The sequence below is a fragment of the Camelus ferus genome, chromosome 21, assembly GCF_009834535.1.
Source record: "Camelus ferus isolate YT-003-E chromosome 21, BCGSAC_Cfer_1.0, whole genome shotgun sequence".
In the NCBI taxonomy this organism is placed as follows: Eukaryota; Metazoa; Chordata; class Mammalia; order Artiodactyla; family Camelidae; genus Camelus; species Camelus ferus.
Window position 1 is genome coordinate 10,524,867 of NC_045716.1, and position 25,191 is coordinate 10,550,057.

At 36.8% G+C, this 25,191-nt stretch overlaps 1 protein-coding gene across 9 annotated transcripts in view; it reads right to left on the minus strand.

Moving 5' to 3' along the window:
* The window catches only part of DNM3 (dynamin 3), a 475,573-nt gene that overhangs the window by 432,883 nt on the left and 17,499 nt on the right, over positions 1–25,191 (minus strand). The gene's annotated exons all lie outside the window — the stretch shown is intronic.

Consider the following 25,191-nt stretch of genomic DNA (forward strand, 5'->3'; position numbering starts at 1 on the left):
TAGAATTATCCATGTAGTAATGGATTAGAGATGAAGACATCAGTGTGAACTCATGTTTAGTTTAACGTAGATATAGACAGTCACATACAGAAATATTTAGAGATATGGGCATATACATGGGTTAGTATACACATATATATCTCCTTGTTCTTTCAGCTGAAAAGGCCTGGAAGCAACTAAATCCCAGTAACAATTAGTTTGGTTTCTAATACCATTCTCCAATAATAGGAACCAGGGTTCCCTCGAGAAATAGCTGATTCTGGGACCAGAGCAGGAAATATAAAAGATGATGCTGGACTATTTTACAGTGACAGGAAGTAAGGAAGCGCTCATAACACACACTCAGACACACACCCACAATGACAGGACAAATGATGTTTCAAAGGGACATAGGAGCCAACTGAAAAAGCTTCCCAAGGAAACAGTTTGAGGAACAAAATTAAGTTGTATTGGATTGTAACCCAAAGTATAAAATATCCATGAGTCCATTCTGCTATAAATAAATGATTGAGTGAAGAAATAAATGGAGAAGAATAAACAAATCTGCCATGCAGAATTTCTAGTAATTTATGTAAATAATACACCCTCAGAGAAGTGGAACAAAACCCTCACTCCTTATGTGTAGGTTGTACAAAGAGGACAGTCTGGAAAAGGAGAAACCTGGCAAACACGATCTCAGTCAGGTGATAATGGTCAGCGTCAATAGTAATAAGTCACGTTGATAGTATGTGCTCTTGACATGTGATGAAAATGGCAATTTCCCTCTGTGGTATTTCTACCAAAAACCCATAACCACATGATAAAATATCAGAAAAATCCCAATTAAGAGACATTCTACCAAACAGCTGACTGATATTCCTCAGATATTGTCAACATCATCAAAAACAAGGAAAATCTAATAAACTGTCATAGTCAAGGAGAGCCTAACAGACATGATAACTAAATGCAGAGTGCTATCCTGGAATAGAAAAAGAACCTGAGATAAAAACCAAGGAAATTTGAGTAAAATACAGACTTAATAAAAAAAAAGTATATATATATCAATATTGGCTTGTTATTATGACAAATATACCATAATAATATTTCAGTAATAGAGGAAACTGAATATGGGGTGTATGGAATTCTCTTTACCAATCTCTGCAATTTTTCTGTAAATCTAAAACGGTTCTAAAATTAAGTTATTTAAAAGTAATTTGGGAAGAGATATTTACTGCACACGATGATTACCAAATTTATGCCTCCAGCCCCATCTTCTAACACTACAATCTAATAATATTGGCATCAACCACTTCCAGCTTTCTAAATGGGAAACTCTTAGATCTGATGTTTGACCATCATGGCCTTTTGATGCTCTTTCTCTCTTGGGTAGGTTGTTGACCATCTCAGCACAATTTGGTTGCAAAACCATATTGACCCATCATGTCAATTATATGGGAAAATTTTCAGAAACGAATATATTTTTTAATACCAGATTTTTCAATAACCACATGGAGTGACTCTTAGAAACTACATCCATTGTTATTTTACCTTCAATTCAGAATGTATGACTTTATTTTCTGCTTGCTGTGACTGGTGTCTAATAATCAAGACCAAAAAGATGTTCTTCTAGATAGATTTATGCCCTGCCCCTCCACACACACATACAGAATTGGAAGTTATTATTACTATTCTAGCATGAACTATGTCACCCTTATAATTCTCAAAAGTATTGTGCAGGATCAGCATCAAAAGAAAAAAGAGCCAATTTAATATTTCGTTCCCCTGAAACTGCATATAAGTTCTTTTTAATACAAGAGGCTCAGGGAGTAGCTGGTAGCCATTGTTCTAACTTTTAAATACATTCTGCTAAATGCATATTTTAAAGCCAATTTTACTACAGGAAAGTCACAACTCAATTTTAAATAAATTTCATTATGTTTTATCTCTAGGAAAGCATCTGTTGGTTTTCTAGGAAAATGAACAAACTAGTCATTTTTCTACTTGGCCAGAAATGCTACTTCTATATAAATTCACAGAATAAGTACTACCATTTAAGACTGAAGATAGTTTTTAAAAGCCAAATCTTAAAATAAAACTGGAAAACAGATTCACTATGAACATTATTTTTAGCATTCTTCTTACAGTACAATATCAAACTAAGCTTTAAATGTGCCCTCACAAAAGGGGTGTACAGGTTCCATTCTTCTCTTTTGATTGGGTTGTAAAGAATTTGAACATAAAATGTAAATGAGAAAGCACAGCCAAGTAAACAGCTCATTTTAAGGCACTACATAGCTGCTTGGAAAGAGAGGTTTGATAAGGGGTCCCCAAGCAAGCTACAAGGTACCCCTAATGTTCAACTACCTCTCTCTCTCTGGCCCTCAACTTGGTAGATCCCACACTGAGAATAGTTATTTGAAGAACTGTTCCTAAGATCATCCTTTGATTCATTGATCCTATTGCAAATAATTAGGGATGGTTTGGAGAACAGAGACGGGTACACTTGTAGTTTTTTCATCAATTTTTCCATATACCCTAGTTCTCAGCACTCAACATTGACAAATCTGCACTATAAACAGCTAGTAAATCCTAATCAGAGGAACGTAAGACAAGGCTTAAACTCAGATCAAGATGGTCACACATCTAGACATCACTGCAAGCATGGCAGCTACACTGAACATAATAAATGGTAATGCTAGAAATAGACATTTAAACCCAAATCTTTCGCTTGCTACAACTATCCCAAGAAAATGTTCAGTCTCTGTTGTTATATATTCAGTAAAGAATAGCTTTAAGGAGGCTTTCCATCCTCCCTAACAAGTGGCCTTACCCTCTTTTCTATCATCTGGAAGGAGCTTTAATTTAATTTTAACAAAACAAACAAGAGCCCTTTCTCTTGCCTTTAGCCTGTTTTAGTTTGCTTGCTCTTACTTCTGCTAAACTTCAGCTAATTCTCAGTTTTTGCCTTCCTGACACTATCCTGAATTCAGAATTCACTTTATATGAATTCTTCTCCAGAGTCAAGGAGTAGCGCAGTAGCCACTGTTTTAACTTTGAAATACATTCTGTTATGCTTATTTTAAAGCCAATTCTACTACAGAAAAGTCACTAATTCCATTTTAAATAAATGCTATGGTTGTATTTTTCCTTAGTTACATACCCTCCCTTGATATTTTTTATATCTTCCATACACTTTGTGCTCAGAGCATTGTCTGTATCACTGGCTTTGTTAGGTAAACTACCTCATCCATATACCTTTTCCTCCTTTTTAGATCATCCACAAGTAAATTATAAGAATTTCATTTTGTATTAGCAACCATCTTCACGAGTCACCACCCCTTCTAAAGTATCTACTTTTCTTCTCTAAACTCCTTAAAATCAACTTTTAAAAAATGACACCCAGATTAAAGACCTAAATGTTAAGACAGATACTATAAAACTCCTAGAGGAAAACATAGGCAAGACACTCTTTGATGTAAATTGCAGTAATTTTTTTTTTGGATCATCTCCTAGACTAATGGAAACAAAATCAAAAACAAAACAAGTAGGACCTAATTAAACCTTAAGCTTTTGCATAGCAAAGGAAACCATAAACAAAACAAAAACACAATCTATGGAATAAGAGAAAATATTTGCAAACAATATGACTAACAAGGGCTTAATTTCCAAAATATACAGTTCATACGGCTCAATATCAAAAAAACTAATCAAAAAAATGGGCAGAAGACAGAAATAAACACTTCTCCAAAGACAACATACAGATGGCCAACAGGCACATGAAAAGATACTCAACAGCATTAATTATTTGAGAAATGTAAGTCAAAATACCAATGAGGTACCACCTCTCACCAGTCAGAATGGCCATCATCAAAAAGTCTACAAATAAAAAATGCTGGAGAGGGTGTGGAGAAAAGGGAATCCTCCTACAATGTTCGTGGGAATGTAAATTGGTGCAGTCACATAGAGAACAGTACAGAGAGGTTCCTTAAAAAACTAAAAACAGAGTTACCGTACAATCCCACTCCAGAGCACATATTCCAAGTAAACTAACTCAAAAAGATATGGGCAGCCCAGTGTTCAGAGCAGCACTATTTACAACAGCTAAGACATGGAAGCAAACTAAATGTCTATCAAAAGAAGAATGGATGAAGATATGGTATATATGTACAATGGAATATAATTCAGCCATAAAAAGGAATGAAATAATGCCATTCACAGGAACATGGATGGACCTATAGATTATCATACTAAGTGAAGTAAGTCAGATAGACAAAGACAAATGCCATATGATATCACTTATATGTGGAAATGAACTTATTTACAAACCAGAAATAGATTCACAGAGATAGAAAACAATTTATGGTTACCAAAAGGGAAAGGTGAAGGGAGGGAAAAATTAGGAGTTTGAGATTAACAGATAGATACACACTACTATATACAAAATAGACAAACAACAGGGATTTACTGTATATCACAGGGAACTATATTCAATATCTTTTAATAACTTCTAATGGAAAGGAATCGGAAAAAGAATACACATATATACATAGATATGTATAACTGAATCACTTTGCTGTACACCTGAACATTCAATAAAAAATTACTCAGTACTGTCTTGCCTTGAGAATATAAAATCTAATAAGGTTATCTTACTCCAGAAGTCCTTTTAAGGCCATACCACCAATACATTCTTTGTCAGACATTAAAAGCTACAGAATAACAATTCTCCTCACTGCTTCTTCCACCTTCAAAGAGATGACATTGTAGGCAGTGTAAGAGAAGAATGCATCAGATGCTCTAGCCTTATGCTAACTGGCACCTGTACAACACTGTTTTCAAAATACTTTCACATGCCTTAGCCAAGCAAATGGAAACTGGAACCTACTTCAAGGTCCTTTCTATTATGCTGCCTTCCTCTTCTTTTAGCAGAATTAGACTTCTAGCCAATATAGGGATGTTAGGAGTTTCTCCTCATTATTATTTTGTGCATCTATGCCAGTTTCACAATCTATATTAAGAATTCTTTTAATTGTTTCTAATAGCTACAGAGCTTCTTCTCTAGGGAAATGACATTAAAAAATGAATTTCATATGACCCTGGTTTTATTCCCAGCTCTGCTATCTTTTTACTGTAGAGTCCTGGGAACTGGCTTCAAGACTATTTCAAATATAACATCCTATTTTTTGACACTTCACAAGCAAATCCTTTTTCTAAATAAAGAAAAACAAAAATGCCTCTAAGTTCTTAATACATAATGATAATAGCCAGATGATTTCTAACTACAGAAATAGAATAAGAAAAAAATGAAAATTAACAAAGAAAGAAAAATCCTTATGCAGGAGATAATCAAGAACTTCTTGACTATAAGGATATTAAAATACAAGACAGGTTAGAGAACATAATGGACTCACAACCCTTTCTGACTTCCAAAAATCAATCTTATTTTAAGGATTGTTTTACATCTATCCTGAAGGCTCCATGTGTTCCTATTAAGGAAAACAAAGACAAAGGGAAGAAACTACATATCAGATGATGCTTTAAAATAACTTAACAATTTGATTATAACACAGCAGAGATTTTGTGAAAGAATTACCTATTTAACAAAGTAAATAAAACACAACAAAAATAAATATAAGGCTTACTTTTTTTATGGGTCCCACAAATAACTGGGAAAGGATTCACAAAGAATGGGATGATTTTGCTACTCTGAGCTACCCTGGCAATAATAAAGGCAAACCAACTTGCAAAAACAGGCTAAGAACTGGCTTTACTGTTCATGCATCCATGAAAATTACAGAAAGCCTTCTAAATACATAAATATTTTTTAAAAGACTCTGCCTCCAGAATGTATACCTAATATGAACAAAGAGCAGACACTTCCCATATTCAGAAGTAATGGTCACTAGCTCAGGGCTATGGTCCTTGGGTTCCGACTACAGTGTGACCTTGAACAAGAGACCATGCACCTCAATGTTAGATTAGATGATTAGATGATTAGATTACTAGATTAGATGATTTCTAAAATCCTTCCATCTCTATATAATTCTGTGGTTCTGTGAATAACAGCATAAATCTACTGACTTGAATCTAATCAATTTTAGATCTCCAGCAGAAAATAGGAAGCGGCTCGTCTACGACCCACAGGCAATCGGGTTTTCCCTCACAGCAATTACATCTCCAGTAATTCAATTGCCTGATAAATCTACCTCTCCTGACCTTGTATTTGATGATAATATGTTATTATCCTATCACAACACATTAAAATACAATTCTACTACAACCAATGGGAAATAACTTCCTAGTAAGGAGGTGTGTAATGACTCTTTCAAACGTTAAACCAGAAAAGATGATAATTCTGTGTGCTAACTTGCAAAAATAATTTGGCTTTAAGAAAGCTACATGAATCTGAGGAAATGTTTATAGTGTAGTCATTAATCAAATGCCTTGTAAATGAAATTACAAGACGTATGTTCACCACTAATGACTTAACTTAATCCTCACATTATAAAGACTAAAACTTTTATGTCTGCCCTTTTTTATTTCAAATTCAAGCCATAGCCAGTAAACAATGAGCTTCTATTCAATTCTTCTGTTAAGAACTCCCACATCATTCTGAATTTCTAAAAGCATAAGGTAAACAACAAAAACAGAAGTAATTTTCCAGGCAGGCAATGACTGACCATGAGGGTTTTTGTTTTTGTTTTTTTTTTAAAGTAAAGGGAGAAGACAAAAAAAGGCATCATTAAAATTCATTTTAGCCACAGTAACACCAGTCCTCCAAATTGTTTATTTCTTCATTGCCCTCAAAGCTTTCCATTTCTTAAAACTATTTTAAATGCCTCATTATAATGAATCCCTAGTATTCCTCTCCATTATGTACCCATTAAACCGCCAACATTGAAGTCTCACGTCCTTGGTACTATCTGTGAGGCTCTATACACTAATCCCTTAGACCGCCAAGAAAAGATTTTACCACTTATCAAGGAAAAGTAGCTTAACAACTTGACAGTTTTCCTAAAAGAGAGAATACAATCTCATAATTTTGCTGTATATATTAACAGGAACCAATGCTTCAGCTCATAATCTCACAGAAGAAACGTTGAAATAATTTATTACCCTAAAATGTAGTTAGTTAAGCAGCTATTTAGCAATTTTTAGCTCTTAATATTCCAGAAGTCATTTGATTTTACCAAAATTCCCAGAATTCAAGAGACCAGTCCATGCAGCTACTGTGGAAAACAGTATGTAGGTTTCTTAATAAACTAAAAATATAACTGCCATTTGACCCAATAATTCCACTCCTGGATATATATCCAAAAAAAAATGAAAACTCTAATTCTAAAAGACACATATACCCAATGTTCACAGCAGCACTATTTACTAGTGCCAAGATATGGAAGCAATCTAAGTGTCCCTCAACAGATGAATGGATAAACAAGATGTGGCATACATACACAATGTATACACTACTCACCCATTAAAAGGAATGAAATTTTCCCATTTGCAACAACATGGATGGACTTGGAGGGTATTATGCTAAGTGAAGTAAGTCAGAGAAAGACAAATACTGTGTATCACTTATATGTGGCATCTAAAGAAGACAACAAACTACTTAATATAACAAAAAAGAAGCAGACTCACAGATATAGAGAACAAACTAGTGATTATCAGTGGGGAGACAGTATGAGGGAGCGGCAATCTAGGGATAGGGGATTAAGAGGTACAAACTACTACATATAAAACAAATAAGCTTCAGGGACATACTATACAACACAGGAAATGTAGCCAATATTTTATAGTAACTATAAATGGAGTATAAACTTTAAAAATTATAAATCACTATATTGTACACCTATAACATATAATAATGTACATCAGCTACACTTCAATTAAAACAAAACTAAACAAAAAACAAAACAAACAAAAGAGACCAGTCCAGCTCTTGCTCCCCTGGAAGATTCCTCTACTGTCAACCATCTTTCGAGATCCCTTATCAGGCCACCCACAACATTTGTAGCCCAAGGCAAAGGGTCTATCAATGTCTCATCATACTCCCAGTTTCATCCCACACCCTCAGAAACCTTCAAAGCAAGGTTGAAGTCCAAGATCCATCTGCTCCCTAACCCCTACTGTGCAAATGCTACTCTTTGGCCATCAATTGGGCCTAGGGGACACACATTGGTGCAGCCTGCTTTTAGGAGAAAAGCGAAGAGGACCACACAGGCCCTGAAAGTAACTTAAGGCCATTTAGGCAGAGAATTTTGGAGTCTGAGTTACCTAGAACATAATTTAGGAGGAAGAAGGAGGGTACAATCTCTAGGTGAGCAGCCTTGACCCCTCCAACCCTCAGCCCCATGAAGCCAGAGGAAAGACAGAGCAAGGCCCTCTAAATTCTGAGACCAAGGACAGAGGTTCCCACTGCATATATCTAAGGGAGGTACTATTCTTAGTTAACTGAAATTTCAAGAATTCTGCAGAGGCCTTGACTCTAGAGGATAAGGTCTAAACACAGCTGTGTGCTCTCTCCCTAATAGTTTCACAGAATGAAATCAGATTAAAATGAACATCAAGGACATCCTTTGAAGAAAAATAAGAATCCAACATAACTGTATAAGTATGTATGTTTTGCCTAAGAGATAAAGGTTACTAGGATCCCATCAAAAAATATGTATGTATGTATAACTGAATCACTATGCTGTAAGCCAGAAACTAATACATCATTGTAAATCAATTATACTTCAATTAAAACGTTTTTTAATCTGGTTTCTTTTTACTACCAAGTGTATACCCACTTTCTCTCCATAGACATTCCTCATCAACTAACTAATCAACAGCCAGAAGCAGCACCTCCTAAAGTTGGGCACCCCAGAGCATTGCCTTAATGCTCTCCCTGTGCCCTAGAGATTAGTTTAGGGGGATGCTAAAGGAGTCGGATAACTAGATAGATGTGTTCAACATTTCCCAAGCACCTAACTTGTGTCAAAGACGTGATACAAGCTAAAAGTAGAAAGATGGATAAGTTGTAAGTAGCCCTGACATTAAGGAACTTGAGGTGGATTGAATGCAGTAATGGCCCCATCTGTTCACATATGCATGCCCTTGGACAGTCCCTCCCACACTGACTCTGGGGTCAGCCATATGACTTGCTTTGGACAATGGGACAGTAGCAAATGTACTAGAAGCAGAAATTTGAAGAGTTCTTGCATATTAGGGTTTGCCCTCTTGATGCTCTTTGGAACTCTGTGGCTGCAATGTCAACAAGCCCCAGCAGTTTGTTTAAGAATGAGAGATCCCAAGAGAATAACTGAGGGGCTCCAGTCATCAATCAGCCAGCCCCCAGCTGACCCAGCGGCCGTCCATAAGAGTGAGTCCCAGCAAGAATCAGCTAAGCCCTGCTGAGCACAGCCCAATCTGCTGATTCCACAGAATCATGAGCCACGTGAATGGCTGCTGTTTTAAGCCACTACATTTTAGAGTAATTCACTGCAAGGCAAAGTCTATATGAAAGAAAACTCAAAGCTTTGCAGGGAAGTCAGACTTGTCCACAATACAGTATGAGGACTACAGTAACCGACCTAAGGACAAGATACATGGATAACTTAGAGGTGAGGGTGACTAACCCTGCTGGGTCCAGTACAGAGAGTCAGATAGGCAGGTCAAGAAAAGAATCACAGAGGAGATGATGCATATTTTTTATTCTTAAGAAAAACAAAACATTTCAGGAGGTAACAGACTTGACCAACCTCTGCTTCTTTCATTGTTGATACAAATCCCCAAAGGGTATCACCAGAACCAAACTAGAATCCATGGATTGCTGTTTCCACTGAAAAAACTGTGGAGTGTTCTTCCAACCAGAAGCTCTTTCTCTCAGAGCCCAAGAAGCATAATCAGAAATGGAATAAGACAAGACCTTGAAAATGCATCCAAGCTGAACATGTTTGACTCAGCTATGTTTAACCCCTTGTGATCTCCCAGCAGTCAGGGCTGAGAAAATGACAACACACTGTCACTACAGATAGTGTGACAAACACTGGGAACACAGGTACATTGGCACACTGAGAGAAGGCAAGCCTTACTCAAAAGTCAGACTGGAAATGTCCTAAGCTTCTGAAATAATTTAAGTGTCCAACAGTAAGAGAATATTTAAATATAAGTTAGTGTAACTGTAATAAGGAATACTAGGAAGCTACTAAAAATATTCTTTTAAAGAGCATTTAATGATATGGGAAATTCTCATAAAATCAGATACTACAATGCCGTTACAGAATGATCAATAATGTAGAAAAATACATTCACAAAGAAAGCAAGGAAATGTCAATGTCAACTATAGTTTTGGGTAGCAGGATCATAGGTGAATGTTTTCTTTCTTATATCTATTCCACATTTTTTAAATTAAAATATAAAGTCATTTATTTTTTAAAAAATTGAATCATACAAGCCAAAATTAAGGGTCGGTCTATAAATCAGCTGACCTATACTCACCGCAATATTAAAGTCATGAAAGGAAAGGAAAGTCTAGGGAACTGTTCTAGATTAAAGGAGATTAGAACGACATGACAATTGAATGCAACATGTGATCCTGACTCGGCTCTTTGGTCAAGGGGAAATATGCTCTAAAGAATATCATTGGGAAAACTGGCAAATTTTGAATAGGGACTGCATACCCATGTGGTTATATAAGAGAATGTCCTTGTTTTTAGACAATTCACACTCTAGTGCTTAGCAGTAAAAGGGCACTATATCTCTACTAACTCTTAAATGGTACAGGAACATACATGCATACACAAACACATGTTAAAAACAGGTGAAGGGTATGCAGGACTTTTATACTATTCTTGCAACTCACTATGTTTGAAATCATTTCAAAATAGTCAAAAATAATAAGTTTAGACCTGAAAAAAATCTATTTAAAGGGAAATAATCTTTGGTAATGACAAATGTATTATCTTAGAGAAAATTCTAAGATTTGGTTCCTTAAAACATTATATAATATTTTCAGGTCAAATAACAAAACTGTCTCCTTGGAGAAACTGAGGTAGGAGATTAATCCCGTTGATCTCATAACAGGTGTTTTGGCCAAGGCTGGACTCTCTCCCACTCAGTACCCACCAGGCCAAAGGTGCTAGGCAACACATCAAAGTAGGGCCCTCTGGGTGCTGGCATTTGCACACATCTAGACTGTATGGAGAAGGCCATTTGAGCGACATACACAGAACACTGTTTCACCATGGCCTTCACCCCAACTCCCGGCTCTCTCAGGCCCTGCTGGCTCGATGGTACCACTTGTGGCTCGGACTGGCCCTCTGTCTGGAATCTTCTATTACCTCATCTGAAAATTTCCAGTCGTATAAATATTGCCAAATATAGCTGAAAGCCACACCCCTTAGCCCCTCTACTTATTTCTACATGAAAAAAATACTGGACAGAAGAATTTTCATGTTAAATAGCATTATACATTGTCTATTTCCTTAAATGTTAAGTTCCTAAAAGAAGAGGCTATATCTTAAGTATATTCTACATTATACTTAGTGTATATCCAGTATCACAATCACAAAATTAAAGTCAGTAAACTAATGCTGCTTATGCTCCATTGCTCTACTTAATACTCCATGGCGAAAAAGAATCTCAATTAAGTGCACTAGCCTTAGCACCAGCGGGAAAAGCTCAATTTCAAAAGACAGCCAAGTTCTAAAGAAAAGACACATGGAATACAAACTATAAACACACCTAAATACTTAAGTGATTCCAGCTGGCATATCTGGCTACCTTTCTGATTACTAGATACTCTTCTGAAGACTTGATTATAAAAACAAAAAACCTATTTTAAAGATTTACATGGAGACCTAAATGTAAAATACAAGGCCTATATCTGAAAATCATTTCCTTTATTTAATTAGTCAAATTCTAAACTGAAGATTATTTTCTAGAAATCACAGGGACTAACACAAGAGCAGCTGTGGTAGACAGTAACTGGCTAGCTCAACGTCTGTTCCAATCTTATTTGCCTTCCTACACTGAAGAGACTAGATGCCAAAATCTTCATTTTCCAGACTCCCTTGTAACTAGCATTCTTGATGCAATTTAGCTGTCATCATTAGATGCACTTCCATAAGACCTGAATTCAGAATCAAGTAGTGGGAGAGAAGCAGCACTCAAGGTGTTTTTTTTGTTTGTTTTTTGTTTTTTGTTTTTTGGGTTTTTTTCGCTGTTAAAGATCTAGCAGGCAGCAGACAGCTCTGAAGCTAACAGTGCCGGCAGCAATCTGTGAATCAGAGCTAAGGTAGAATGTTCCAGAAGACAACAGTAGCTTCGTGACCCCTGGTTGTGGCCAAAGTTATAAACCAGAAGGTGGCATAGAGACTTCCTGACTCACCAGCTTCCTAAACCTAACAAAGGAACTGGTACCTTTGTTAGGTTTTGGGGGGTTTGGGTTTTTTTTTGTTTTTTTTTTTTTTTGCTCATATAGATATAGTGGTTTCCATCATCTGCAACTAATCCATGAGTGATTACAGTATTAAGACAATTACAAGGAGACATACACCTGTGTGAATATTTTCATGCTTTCAAATTTTCAAAGCAACTTGAAGTGGTTCACTCTTTAGGCTCTCAGTGGACAGCACAGTACATCATATAATGCTTCATTCTTTTCTCTGAGCAGCAACAAAAAGAACCCTAGATTTTAAAAACACCACTACTCAACACAGAGAATCATTTTTCATTCAAACTCATTATGATTTGATGTTTGAAAACTACAACAAAGAAAAGACATTCTAACTACTTCCAACCCTTGCTTCTTTGAACAACTAAAACAATGCCTTTCATACATCAGACCCTGAATACATGTTAGCAACTGAGTCTGGGCAGAACGCTACAGGTGATTCAAACTAGTAGATAAACCAAAAGTACGCTAGTTTTTATTTGGGGGCAGCAGATTGAATTATGAGAACGTTACAGATGAAACTAAATGCATTAGCAGGAAATCTATTTACTTTGTTGTACAACAGATAAGCTCTGACAGAAAATATGTGGGGCTCCATGTTAAAATTTTAGGAAATTTCTACAAAGGTTCTACAAAATTTTAGGAATAGTATAATTTCCCAGAATGACAGAGGAGCTCATCAGATAGAAATATCCTGAGGAAATTATCTATTTTTTATATATTTATGTTTATTCCATTAAAAAAAAAAGAACTTAACCTTAAAGGTCAGAAATATACTCACTGAGGTAGTACCACAACAACTTGGTACCAACAGTACCAAGTACCTCGAGGGATCAATGCAATACTCTTCCCTCCTCAAAGTACTAATGACATACCTTTTCATGCAAAAACATAATATAAAAGAAATAAAGCCATGGCCAACTGGCTTTCCCCTGGATAATGAATGGTACAGTCTGGGTTCACACTTCTACAGAAAAGCAGTGGAATAAACAGAGCTTACTTTCAATTCACTCACTTAACACAAGTCAGTTCTCTGGTTCATGGGAGAAACTGAGATGCTTCACTAGATCCTTTTACCAGAAGCATGTCTGGTATAGGAAGAAGTCCACTTTAGTTGCAAGCATTTTTCATGAACAAATTCCCATAGTCCTATCCATCTGTCAACAGATTTCAGTTGTTCCCAACTTCAAAAAAAACAAAATGTTTAATTACTATTTCCCAGTTATTTAATTTGTGCAAAGCACTTCCTTAATTGCCAAGGAAGGAAGGATACAGCAGAAAAGGGAACAAGGTCCTCTATCCCCAGAGAAGCGTGAAGGATAAAAATTCTCACGCTTTTTTTTTTTAATCATTAAAGCTTCTGCAAACTGTCAGTAATCCTTATTTGGAAGAGTTATTATCTTTAATACCTACTCCTACATTCTTCTTAATAATTTCATGTGGCATATTTTTAAATGAAAAATCTACTTTATTTTTAAATTGTCTCAGAACTTCATTAGTCAGCCAAAGATAGCATGACGTGTCACAATGACTACACTGAGAATCACTGTCCTTAGTGCCACGGAGAACTAAATGAGTGAATGAAACAATCCAGCTCAGCAAGCGCAGATCCTCACTAAAGAACACCCACTCCCGCTTGCAGCCTGTTCCTCATCAGACACCCCGCCTAAAACTTAACCACGATTCGAACCTTGCAGATATGAATGAGGCAATTCAATTCCTTTGAATCTGAATTCTTCAGTGCAGTAGCTAAAGGTCAAGGAACTGGGTTAATGAGAACATGCCACTGGGGTGGCGATGCAGCAGGGAGTGGAGAAAATCAAAGTCAGGGACTCTTTATTCTCCACTGCAAGTGGGACAGTCATGGCAATAAAACCCCACTTTTTGGGGGGGGGGCTTGATTTAGTTTATATTGTCTGTGTCCTTTAGCACTTTTTTCCAATTGACATATAGTTGATTTACAATATTGTGTTAGTTTCAGGTATACAGCAAAGTGATTTGGTTATACATATATATGTATCTATACTTTATTCTTTCCCATTGTACTTTATTACAAAATACTGAATACAGTTCCCTGTGTTACACAGCAAACCTTTGTTGTCTATCCATATTATATATGGTAGTGTCCATCTGTTAATCCCATACTCCCAATTTATTCCTACACTCTCCCTTGCCCCTTTGATAACCATAAGTTTGTTTTCTTTATCTCTCAGTCTGTTTCTGTTCTATAAATAAGTTCATTTGTACTATTTTTTTTTAGATTCCACATATATGTTATATCAATTAATATTTGTCTTTGATTTACTTCACTTAGTATGATAAACTCTAGGTCCATCCATGTTGTTGTAAATGGCATTATTTCATTCTTTTTTATGGCTGAGTAATACTCAATTGTGTATATATACACCATATCATTTTTATCCATTCATCTGTTGAACATTTAGATTGTTTCCATGTCTCGGCTACATTAGTGCCTCTTTTTGCCATTAGCACCATCTTTTAACTATTTCACTGGTGATTAGCACCTCTATAAAGGATATAAATGGAAAAGATTGAAGTGAAACTCAAGGTAGCTCAATTTCACTGCATGGAAATAAGTTCAGTTAAAAAAAAAAAGATGAATTGTAAAGAAAAGACTAGTAAGAATGGAATCTTCACCTTGGGCAAGTTCAACTTATAAACAAACAGAGGTACAAAACACTTAAATGAGAGGTTAACTATAATTCTTTGCCTTAAAATAGTCTCTGCTTTTAACAGACATAAGGTCTTTGGATTTAAAATATACTTTAACTTAGAAAAATGTGTTTTACATATGGTGCATCAAGAATACACCTAAAGAAAGTTTTTAAATACTTTGAGACAAATGACAATGAAAACACAACCACACAAAATCTATAGGATGCAGCAAAAGCAGTCCTAAGAGGGAAGTTCATAATGGTACAGGCCTTCTTCAAAATTAATAATAATCTCAAGCCAAATTAACTTAATTACAAATATGTTTACATGTGTATATATAGATCTACATACATCACATATATTAATAGCATCCAATTTTATATCTGAAAACCCAGATATCTGAAAAATACATATGTTTGTATACCTGTGTGTGATGAGACATCCAATTTTAAAAACACAGAAAAACTGCCATCTGATTAAGAATTGAAATAAATGAATTCACATTAAGTTTTCAAATGAGTTCCAAAAACAAGAACTGTCTACCATTTACTAAACAGCTTTAATAGCTACTTTAGCTGTGACAAGAGGCCTTCTCACATTTCTTTCCTGTAGTCAAGTGACACTCAAAGGAAAAATAGAAACATTCCTACTTTTGAAAGCACATGGGGTAATAATGTCATATAATGAGTGGTTTAACGTAAACGTGCCTCTGGTTTAGATTAGAGCTAAACCCATTAGGAAGTAAAGGAAACAGCTCCTAAGGAAAGACCTGATAATACCATCAGAAATGCTTACTTTACTGTCACTGAAGAGAAAGATAAAAGAATACTATTTTTCTTACTTTCTGGAGAAAGGGAAAGAAATGATATATAACTTTTCACGTTTTAAGCCTGATAGTTAAGAACATCAGTTAAGTATTTTCACAGCTTCTGGAGCATAACAGCCGTACTTTAGATCAAAGGGGCTGAATACTTCTTTAAGAGATGTCATTTATCACTCCCAAAGTTAGCTGTTCTTTGTTTGGGACCAATTTCTCCCAACCTAAGTAATTTATTTTGCCATTTGCAATGCCAGTTCTCCCCTTGGGAGATGCAATTAATGCTGTCATCTCCAAGTCCTTGGCTCTTCCCCTGAGCAGTACCGATCCGCCAAGCCCTGCTTTACCTTTTCTTTGGTCCCTAGTCCGCATCATCCTGTAACCTACAATGTAATTTACTTATGTTCATTTGTTATCAGTAACCCCAGTTAGAATGTGAGTTCCTAGAGAACAGAAATCTTCTAGCTCTTAAACAGTGTTGACACATAGTAGGCATTCAATAAATATCTGCCTAATTGGGGTTTCTTAATAACTTTTTAAATAATAGTAATTTTTACAGCAAACATGTATGGAAATGAAGAACTTATCACAGGCCAGGCACCAAGCTGTGCCCTTCACATCCATTAAAAAAACTCATAACAGGTCTGTGAAATATATACCATTTCACTGATGAGAAGGTGGGGGGCGAGGGTACAGCTCAGAGGCAGAATGTCTGCATAGCTAGCATGCGGTCCTAAGTTCAATCCCTAGTACCTCCATTAAAATAAATAAATAAAAGCCTAATTACCTCCCCTACCCACCATAAGAAATTTCTAAAATAACGATTTTTTTTAAAGTGTGTCACCTAAAAAGATTAAGCAACTTCACAGCAAATGAAGCTCATTCAAAATCTCTTCATCTTGAAGTACGATTCAACTTGATTCCTTAAAGGACTGACACCATTGTATCTTTAAATATTCAAACACATCTAAGAACTACAAAAAAATGTGAGTTAACAAAGCTTATCACGTGTCTTCCCAACTTATGACAAACACAAGACTCAGACCCTAAAAGTAATTACAGAACTCTTTTGCTCTTCCTGGCTATGATTAGACTCCTCCCTTGATCTTAATAGCAGCAAAAGAATAATAACTTCTGTAATTCTTTACAGTTCATAACATGCTTTTACAAATATTATCAAATTTACATAAACTATTAAAAAACATCTATAATTCTTGCTCTTCCACTGACTCCAAAGAGAGAGAGAAAGAGCATCTTGTCCAAATTAGACCTGAATAAGAAACAGATATTCAGAAAGAGACCTCCTGAGTAGCAATTTCTATAAATTCCAGAGCAGATACTAGCTTTCCAAATGTTCTCGTACCTAAAGAAAGAGACTAAGAGAAAAATAACATAGTTCTACAAACTCAGAGGACAACTGGGGCCTGGCCAACATGCCAAGACTGGTGGAGGCTGTCCTCTTACTGCCCTGATTCTAACATCTTGACTTCACTTTTCCTAGGAAACGCTAATAGGAAAATAAACAGAAAAATTTCTCAACTAAGAATAATTTCTTCGTTCCTATATAAGTTATTTTGACAACATCTAAGGTCCAGTATTCACTGAGTGGCTACTCTGTGCTCAGCATCCAATGAAGTATAAGGCATACTTTCTATCCTCAAAAACTAGCTGGGAAGACCAGATACAAAGATGTAAAGACAAAGCTATCTGCAAAAAGGAAAAAACAAAAACTAGAAACAACGGGTTAGCAAAGAAGCTTTTTCATTTCAAGAAATACTTGGCACTTAGTCATTCATTGCAAAGTCTGTACAATTAGTATGACTTGAAAGGTCATGTCAAACTCAACTTTCTGCTACAAAGTAGTGCACGCTTAAAATTCTGCTAAAATTGTACTTATTCCTTAAAACCTAACTCAGATGTAACAATCTCTGTCTTTTCCCCCTGACCTTGCTTCAGTCCTGTCTACAAGGCGTTCTCTCAAGTTCTCCACGGACTCCTCATCACACAGCGGACTTTCCTGATGGGCTAGTAGCCAGCTGTGTGAGAGCAGAAGCCATAACCCAGACCTGCATGGTACCCAGCGGTCAGCAGAGGCCTGGCAAATTCTGACTACACTGGATGGAACACAAAGGGCTTACTACTTCTGAAATCCACGGAATCTATCTTCCTGTAGAAAACATTTAATTAATACATGACCTCTGACTTATTAGGCGAGTATATCTTAAGTGTTTCCTTTGGCAGGTAAAAGCAAGCAAAACAACCACCACCACCAAATATTTAAACAAAAAAGGGACATTAGGATGTATAAGTTAGTCACTGATATAACAGTAGGGCAGTGGTTGTCAACTGAGTGCAATTTGGAAATTCACAGGCATGTTTCACAATGACTGCAGGACCAGGAGTGTTAAACATCCTGAATTTGGGGGAGAGTCTTATACACTGAACAACTCCCCTGCATCCTGCATAATTTTCCAGTCTTTTGCTATACAACCATGTAGGTGAAATTATCTGAGCTGGAGCCTAATTCAGGTTTACATACAAAAAGGGTTTAGGCGACACAATGAATTTTCTGGGAATGATACTACCATGTAAATTAGGAGATTATACTTTGTTTTTGAGAACTTTATGAAAAATCATAAAGCATCTGGTAAAATCAGATCCCTAACGGCAATGGATCTATCTGTTCTTGTGGCTTTGGGCATTGAAAATAGAGTGGCGAATACAAACATGATTGTGTATTGTATCACTCCATTTCTGAACAATGGGCACTGGTTCCTCCCTGACCTCCCTCACCCCAAATGGCCCTCTCTGCCCCATCACTTGCAATAATTTCCAGTGTAAACTTTTGACTTTTAGCATGTAATTCTGAGTTCAAGGACCATCCTGTATCCCTTTTTGATGCATAATCTATTTTGCACAGTGACTGGCATACAGTAAGTATTCAATAGGAAACATTTTACAAAAGATCAACTCTTCACTTTTTATTTCGGACAATTAGGGTCAACATTCTACAGAACAGTAAACAATGCACAAGAGACTTTAAAGGCTTACAAGTCCCAAATGAGTAGAAGACCCCCCTGATCACCAGCTAGTTCACCATGAAAATACAAACACATTCGTTTTCAACTGGTCCTAGCTAAAAGTTATCTTCAGTCGTATCTTCTTAATGAGGATCTAGAGAGAGTCTAAAAATTATATATGCCACCAATTTTACTTTAAATCAGTAAGGAATATAAGGGGTAATTTACATCAATCAGATATTATTTAATATTCTCATGATAATGGAAAGCAAACAGCAAGTGCACTACGATGTAAATAGCCCTGAAGCGAGCCATCAGAGCCCTGATCGCAAGGTTAGTTCTTCAATGCAGCCTTTCTGTCTTCCTAGGCACTATATCTGCACCTCTAGTAGTTCCCACCAGTGGTGCCTAATTATGGCTTTATAACCCAAATGACTAGTGAAGAAAGCTGAGTTGTCAGACACGAGCTGCTGTAATTAAAATTATAGAAAATGTCAGAACTTTCCATATTTAAAAATTCATCTGAGCCTATGTAAAAGTTATCAGTTCCTACCTTTAACTAGCCAAAAGTTAAACTGAAAGTAGTTGGTAATACTTTGATTTCTGTCTTGATATGGTATGGGACATTTATAACCTATAAGCATTAGTTTTAATGCTTAAAGAATGAAAATCAGGCAGAGCGATAAAATATTTTAGTGATAATAACCCAGCAGTTTATCTCAGTGAGAACTAATGATTACCAGTCACGACATGAATCCATTTGTAATTAAGCAAATGGAAAAAGAAAAAATAAACAGCCAGAAAATTTCCGGTCAAGAGTTGAAGTTTCTACATGGATGTGGGTACAGGAAAAACACGGTTAGTATAAACTAGAGAAGAGGAATTCTAGAATAAACCAGCACAATTACACAGTTAACTATAAATGAGCGATATAGCTGTCTCCCTTATGAGGAAATGCCTCTGAAGAAACAAACTCCAGCAAGAGTGAAATCACAGACTACAGATCTTGGGAAATGTGAACTCCACTAAGATCCTATGTGGCTAAGCTGTGAGCAAGCGAGTGACAGTTCCTTGAGCACGTGGAGGGTAGCACCAGATGGGGAGAGCAAAGGGAACAGCACTTCGGCTTTGAGCCAGGTGTTCTCACATGCCTTAATTCAGAGGGGAAAGCAATAGTTTATGCCCCAAAGCATTCACAAAACGGTTTTCCCCAAAAGGCCAAACATACGATGTTCAAATACACAGCCCTAAAAAAAGCACACGCAAGAACAATTAGCCCTGCAACTGTACTTTGAGAAATTAAGTAAAGGACACTAAGAAGCTCCTTTTGTTTCTTGTCATACTGCAAATGCTCTATGAATGAAAGAGAAAAATTAAAGATTATGTTTTCAATAGATAAGTATATTCCTTAGTTAATAAAGCAAGCCACAGTCGCCAAGAGGCACTTAGAAGAGAGCTAATTCTCCTTTCTTTCTGCCTGAAAAACTGCCTAAGTTGTGACATCTCTAACTCAATTATGCATGTCTGTGAAGATGCCATTAAACAGGTGGATTTGAGCATTTCAGATAGATCAGGCAAGAAGCTATTTCTTGCTCAAAATTTTCCACTCATTTACACAATGCGCAAACTACAGTGTCAAGGTTGAAAACAGGAAAAATCATTTGGCTTGGCACCAAGTACTTCAGGGCGTTTCAGTTTCTGCCCCTCGGCCTGGGCAGTCCACAGAGAAGATGGATGCCTGGCATGCCACGACCTGTGATCAGGACACCACTCAACACCCTCACCAGGAGGGTGGGTCCCAGGGTGTGAACCAAAGAATTCTAAAACTGGTCAGCTCTAAAAGATCCTGTCTCTTAGGAAAATAACACTATTCTTATTCAATCAAGAAGTAGCTTTTAAAGAAATGCTTCACAACCAACACCCCTAATTATCACAGGAGATGATATTGGGTGGAAAAACATGAACGTCAACCATGCACTGAAAAGTAAATTCATGAGTGGGACCCAATGTGAAGAAGTTTGTGGAATAATTATCCAATTTATTTTATTAACATCTTATAACTTATGCATGCATTAACAGTGACATGTGATAAAAATCTACTTCTAAAGTTGGAGAGCTGTTCCAATAAATATAAAACAAAAATTTTAAGTGATAAGAAAGCATATATTAAATGACAAGTTGTTTTTCTTTCTTAGCTGTATATAAAATAATGGTGCATCTTAAAATTGTGTCATCTTCGATAGATAAAATATGGTAAGTAAAGATATAAAAACATATGATACACAATCAAAGGTACCACTGAAGGAGAACCCAGAAATGCCAAATACTAGGGTGATAAGAATTCCCTTTGACACTCAAGTATGTAAATTTGGGGCCTGTTAATCTCCAAAGTGGATTATAAATATGAAGTACACATTATTCCAAGAAATAGGTTTAATAAAAGTAAATTCAAAGGAAATACAGAAAAATACAATACCATAATTATATAAAAAGTACTTAGGGTGCATCTAACCTTAGCTTAGGACTAACATATGAAAGTAAAACCACGTGTCCTGCGTCTCCCCACGGCACATTACTTGGGTATCTGTTAGAAGAATCATGGACCAAATGAACCACAGATGTGACCTATTATAGCCGAGTCCAGAGGTGACTTCTATATTCCAAATATTTGTGGTTCAAAGCATGAACAGCCATATTAAAATACGGACTTTTTTGTGAAATAAAGGAATCACGGGAGGAGCAGGGAGAGGGTTAATTCAATTACTTATCCAGCAACAATTTCCACAACTGACTAGCCAGCGTTATATCATGTTTCAAAAGCCATCACCTCTCGTGTGAATACAAGTTTGCTTCCAATCTGTTCCGTGCCTGATACTCGGCTCGCCTGTCCTCTGGGGAGGCCTACCCCGAAAGGCTGACTCCTATCCCTGCCCTAACCCTTTCAAGCTCTTCTCTGCATGCTGTGTGGAGTTCCTGCTGACTTCAAAGGCCCTGCTCTATATGTGGTTAAACACATAGTGGAAAAGTTTTTAAATGCTTGGCCTTTACTAGAACTTACATGCACCTAAGCTTTTAAGATAAGACCTAAAACCAACTTTTAAAACAAGACCCTAAAAATACTGAATGTGAGTGTTTCAACAATGATACCCACTTCTCAGGATCTACGTATCACCTTGGCCAGTGGACCATGTACACAACCCTGCAAAAAAGTTACTGAACACCTACTATGTGAACCTTATAATATGGCATGCAGAGGGACCTAAGGATGAAGGTAATGGGATGCATGGATGCATAGAAGCTTTTCACATAAAGGGGCATATAAAATAATAATATTTAGGATATCCTAGAGGAAAGGAAAGGGAAAATAAGTTCTGAACCTGAGACAATAGCAAGTGAAATGGAAAAGCACCAACAGCGTGCAAAGACCCCGCTGAAGTAGAACGCCCACATTCAGTAGGTAGAGAGGGAGGAGCGTTAATAGGAAAGGTTTAAGGTTTGTTGATTAAGAGAACAGAAATCCATCAATACACAAAGGAAATGAGCTGTCTGGGGAAGATGATTAATCAGTAAAAGTATGAGCACTCAACCTGAAATTTCAGCATGCATCCGCAATGCAGGAATGAGATCCAGGCTCAAGATCCCGAAGTCACTGCTGAGCTGAACCCTGATAAGGGGTGAGGTCACAGAGGAAGGAAACTACTACCAGTTATTATAAAATATTAGAAGTTGCTCTTGATTCAGCTTTAGAGGAAACAGCATGAATATGAACGTTTCTTCCTCCTTTCTGATAACAAAACTAAGTGATCATATTTCACTTTTCCCCCTGACCACCAGGCTGTTTATATGTGTTCTGTTCAGTTCCACTATTAAAATAACCTGTTTGGGAATTTTCTGTTCCCCACTTTCCATTTCTTTGTCTTACATTAGTTACTCTTCTTTTTTTTTTTTTTTTTTTTTTTTGGCCCTGTCTCTTCACTTCTATACTTCATTATTTCATTTTTGTGCCTAATACTTCTATAAATATTTGTTAGAAAAAAATGCATGAATAAATGAATGAATAGGATTTGTAGAAAGCAAGGAAGCCACCTCAAGTCCTCTGTAGAAAGTAAGACATAAATAAATCTCAAATGGTTTTATTTGCAGGGAAGATAGTTAACTTCTTATGAATTACAGGAATATTTCTCTCCAATTAAGAAAATCTGCTAAGTTTTAAACGTCTGTATTTTAAAAGGCAAATTAAGGAATGATTAATTTCATTATAAAACAATTTAGCATCACAAAGATTTTCACTCAAATTAAAACTCCAAGCTACTTGTTGAGAAATTTTTTCAAGCAAGAATTAGAAACTTTTGGCTAGCAGAATCTGAAAATTAAAGCATCTCTAACACAGTAACACAAAGTATTAAGAAAACACTGTTTACAAATACTCAATTTAGATACGATTTTTAAAGAGAAAAGCTACTGAATAAACAAGCCACACAATGATAATTCAACAATAAATGTGTACCCCATTCCAAACAGAGGTGTTTGTATATATACATTATGTATATAAACTATGATCTCTTTGTACTCTTCTTGGTTCCAGCCTAATAGGAAAGCCCCTTTTCCAAGCTCAGGGGCCTCCACTTAACACACTGCGCTTCCACAAGTCCTGTCTGTTCTATAGACAGCTGGGAGTTTGTCCTCTACCCTGGCAAGCCTTATCACAATCTCCGTTAGCTCCTTTAATGAGTTACCAGGTTCTGCCCTCCTCACTGGCACAACTCCTTAAGGAGCTGCTCAGGCAGCTGGAGACTTAAATGGAAAGTATGGTGAGTGGGGCAGAATATACATATTTTCCTTCTACATCAGATGTATTCCTCCTTTCACCCACCCACAGGTCCAAACCAGGAGACCCATGAGCCACTCTGAAGACATATTACCTTTCGGAAAAACAGTCTTCAGTTACTGGTCTTCATAATCTGTCTTAAACGCTGTGCCAAGAAAGCGCAGCATTTTAAATAATGCAGGTGTCCTTATGATCCTTGCAATGGAGACGATCTCTTAGGTATGTTTTGCTACACGTAAATCTTTGCTTAAGCACGATTTTTTAAACTACCATGTATTGAGGAGTCTATATTCTAGACATTTAGAACTCACTTTTTAGACTTTGTAAAAGGGAATTGAGATAATATAATTATTTCCATTCTGCAAGTGAGGAAACAAACTCAGAAATCCACATATGTTCAAAAGCTCTTGGCTTTTTTGTGCACACAACACTTCCTTTCTGGATAATTCTTCTGTGTTCAAAGAGCTCATCATTAGCTTAACAGAGCTCTAAGCATCTCCAGTCTTTCAACATACATTTAGTGAATAGCTTCTAACTGTGAGCTTAGTGGAGGCTTCCAAGAAGAGATGAAAGCTATGATCTTGAAAGGTAAGTAGAGTTAGACAGGCAAAGGGGAACCCAAAGAGCTTTCCAGATAGACAGGAGCATGTGTTAAGCCATGGAGACATGAAAGGGCTTGATGCATCCTAGGAACTCTAAGTAGTTCAGCAAGGACTAAACACCACGGTGAGTGGGAGGAGCAGCAGGAGAGGAGAATGGACAGAGGCAGAGGGCAAATCATGACAGGAACAGTTATGCTAAAAAGCCAGGTAATGGGGGTTTTAACAGTAAAGTAACCTGATAAAACTTGCATTTTAGAAAATCCACTTAACCATTGTTGATTTACGAAAAGGGCAACTGCATATACATTTTGACTATATTCCTCTACTGAACTCACGCTCCCATTTCCTCAGATATTCTTTGTCTACATTTTCCTCTTCTTTCTATTCCTCCCTCTCCTTCCCACTCTACCATCAGCTAATGCTGTCATCTTACCAAATCAGAACCTCCCTGTCCTCCCATCAGCTCTACGCACCTCTCATGCCTGCATCAGTTTCTTTATCCTTTGGTTCCGGTGCATGAGGCGCCCCTCCTCCTCACGTAAGAGGCCTCCCACCACAGAACCTCTGCATTCCATCCCACTGTGGTTTCTCCAGTCTTTCCTGTCTATCTTCCCTGTATCCTCTGTGTCTTCTCCTGGATCATTCCCACTAGCAAACAAAAATGCTAATATCTCCCATCAAAAGAAAAAAATGCACCTTCCTAAGCCCCAGACCCTCTTCCAACTTTTTCTACACACTGTCCCCATTTCTTCACTTCCCATTTCCTTCTCAACTCACCCGAGGTAGGCTCCAAGTTGAGATTCCTACCACTCCAACAAAATTGCTCTTTT